Consider the following 3,765-nt stretch of genomic DNA (forward strand, 5'->3'; position numbering starts at 1 on the left):
TTAAACGAAATCGCTTCGAGTTAACTACATTACTTTCTCGTGATTTGGTGACTTATATATTGTATAAGTGTGTATATATATTGTGTGTGTTTTTTTAAGCGAACCTTATTTTATTTATTTCGATAGCGATTTCATATATAAAGGGCAAAAATATTCGTAAAATGATTGATCAATTGCTCTGATAGAGTAAAGCATATTGGAAAAATAGCAATCAAGAGTTTGATAAGTATCAGACCGTAATCCCGATTAAAGTCATGTTGTTGTAGGTACACGCGGGTGATAAATATTTTTTTTATTCAGAAAGTATTGAAATCCCGTATGGAGTTCTGTATAATTGCCAGGCCGAAATATCACATTATTCAGAAAGCATCTGCTTAAGGGGGAGTCTCATATCTTTTAGCTGGTTTGCAAATACTGATAAATAATAATGTGATTGAGCCGTAAACAGCATTACTTAATATCAACTTGAATATTTTAAATTTTTGGTATACATATAACTTAAGTGTATTATCCTCTTATAATAATGGATTTTTTTAGAAAACCATTTTTCTAATGATTATTTCAATTTTGGTATTAAATTTCACGTTTTTCACACAAATAAAAAAAATTCTGGCGTTTTGATTGTCATTAGTCCATTAAATTTCATGTAAATATGTGAGATAGTTTCTGAGTTATTCTGTGCGAAGTACATACAACGCAATGAACGCCAGGGCTCTGCTACCGGACTTACCGGTTGCCGAGATCTCTTCCAGCCCAGCTTAGCAATATACACAATTGCGAAATTATGTACCAAAATTGAAATAAATATTAAAATTACTTTTTCTAAAAAAAACCATTATTATACAGAGTAATTCAGAAAAGATGGGAAAAACAAAAAAAAAAATGTTGCCTCTGTGGTACAAGTGCGCCATTATCCCGTACGTTACATCTGTTAGAACGCGGTTGCACGCTGGAATAACTTCACAGGGCTGGGGTCCGCACCTTTTATTCACTGTGACGCAGATTTACATACGATTTCTTCTTCCCCAAGCTACATTTACAGGCATGTGGTGTTCTTTTTCTCTCGATAAATTTCAACAGGAATGTCGTTTTAACGTTTACGTCGCGGCCGTTTCGAAACGCGCTGCCGCATTTGCGTTTCACGTTAGACCATGCATTCTTTGATGACAATTGCTTGTTTTGGTGTGTACTATCACCTCTTAAATTTTTTCTCATCTTTTCTGAATTACCCTGTATAATTAAGAAAGTGCAGGTAAAATACTGAATCACATACATGAAAAAGTTTTGAGTATATAGGGTGATATTACGTATAATTATCTTCAGCTCAATCTAATTATTGTTGATCAGCATTTACAGAACTGCTATTCTCCTAAATGAGACCCTTTCATCTGTCTGTCTGGGTGTGTGATCTAGAGTGATAAACTAGTCCTCTTCGTTTGAATTATTTCATGCTCTGCTCTATTCACTTGAGCTGTCAAATTGTGATTTGCTAGTCAGAGAGTCATGGTGGCTAAAAATTACATCACAGCTCAATTTGCCGTTGAATTCAAAAATATATTCGTCCGCATTATTTTTTTGCAGCCAAAATCACATTTCGTTTTCCCATGGACTAGTAATTGATATCAGCGAATGTTCCAAAAAGTTTATCCACTCGAAGAGATTTCAAATTCGTAGCAAATTAACGTGTTTATCTAAACTTTTTTCGCATAATAACAAAGGAATCAGACATCTCAAGAGAATTAATTAGTATTTGACAATAAGAAAATAATAATGGAAGAATGGGGAAAAAATAATATTAGTAACAAAACTATATACAGAATACAGAAGAAGTCATTAATATTTATTTATTTTTTTCAACATATTCATGGCATTATACAAGAAAATGAGCATCCAACAACTTATGTGGATGTAATTCAATAGTTTCCCCTCAATAAATCACTTTTTTTTTGCAAGCAAAAACTGGGGAAATATGCTATTATTATTCATAACGTGTTTTTCATGCTTCTCATTTAAATGAAGTCATTATATATGAATCGTCAGTAATAGAAGCATCACTAATAAATTATTGTACACATAATTTATTGCTCTTTGTTTTAATTTCTTTTTCCTGGTGTACCCATGGAAACAGCCGCATCTTATGAAATGACATGTGAATCCATTAATATATAATTTTGAATGCCGCATCACGTGTAACCAATGATAATTACTTTTCTTCACGAAAAGAAGTGCATTGTTTCTGGGTGAAGAAGAAACAGAAACTTGGATAAATATTTAGTAAATTGTGCTTGAAATATTGAAAAATAATTACCACCACTAATTGAGCAAATGTATCAGAAAGTGAGTTTATTCTACGTATTCCGTTGTCAAGAATATATGGTTTATTATTGTCGTTATTTTTTTTTTTATCAAATCAGGGAAGTTTCCATGCTTAGGAAATATTTAGGAAACAAATATTTTTGTCTGTAACTTCATAACGTCTTTGTCTAAAAACTGAAATTTCCCGTAAAATATAATTGCATCTCTTGGGTCAAAATTTACAACATATTTTTTGTAATTATTCACATCCCTCGCATTTTGTTTGCGTACGATAATGAGGTGATATTATTATTGAATGCATTTTTATGTGAAACTCGAAGGTTTATTTGAAATATTACGATGTTTGGTATGTCAGATACCAAATATTGATTGTTCGATTTAGCCTCTACCAAACTTGAGTTTATTGACACAAAAACGAAACTTTCAGCTAATCATCACCCAAGTGTTTTCACACTTGCACAATTATGGAGATCTAGAGTAATTAGACTCATATCCTTTTCCTAACCAGTCATGCTTTGTTTCCCTTGGAATGCATACGGGACTTTAATACCTCCTTTGTACAATGTTTTTAGTTTATTCGCATAGTACAATACATTCACCATCGTTTGCATTTTTTTTCTTCATTTCACTTTCTCTTTTGCCGTTTGAAATTATTTTTCGTAAAATATTAAACGGTTATCAGCAACGCCCGAATGTTGTCGACCTAAAAAACCCAGAAAATTCACTCGAAGAAACGCCCAAAAAATGCTACTACAATAACAGAACGTATTTCTTTAAGAACCGATTATGTTCGGAAGTCGAAGGGAAAAACGTTTTTATAAAACTGAAAATTACCTTCATTTTTTTTCAAGAATATGCTAACAGTCATTTAGCGATTTTCTAAATTAAAGCTTAAAACAATTTTATGTAACTGCAATAAAGAAAATAACTACTGTCAGATCACTACAGTTACAACTATCAAAGTAACACAGCTTTCTACACTCATGTCCATAAATTAAGGATAATGCCAGCTCCGGCAAATAAAGGTTCAGAAACAAAACAAACGTTACTTATTCATAAAGCCCATTTATTAAACAAAATATAAAGAACAAAAACGATGGTGTATGTATGATACCATTCATAAAAACTACGATTTTTGCTCCCTGGAGCAATTGTAAAAAATATCTCCTTTACAAAAACCACAAGGTGGATGTCAGTTGATCGCTGAATGCGTTCGTGTATCCGCTCACCATATCTAACGTAAGCAGCATCGCGAAACGCATGTGCTGCGGTAGGATCACGCGCTGTGAACGACGTAAATTAGCGCTATTACGGTAGTAAGCACGTGTAGCAGTTAGTTGTCTGTTTCAATGATTATCGTGATGGCTTACTACACGAACGAGTAATACGCTGATATACATCTAATTAAACGGTCGAGCAGATGGCAATGGGCGCTTAGGACAGCGGATG

Source organism: Pholcus phalangioides, unplaced genomic scaffold (genome assembly GCF_987345545.1).
Source record: "Pholcus phalangioides strain wild (caught in Gottingen) unplaced genomic scaffold, Ppha-v1.0 ptg000015l_1, whole genome shotgun sequence".
NCBI classification, from domain to species: Eukaryota; Metazoa; Arthropoda; class Arachnida; order Araneae; family Pholcidae; genus Pholcus; species Pholcus phalangioides.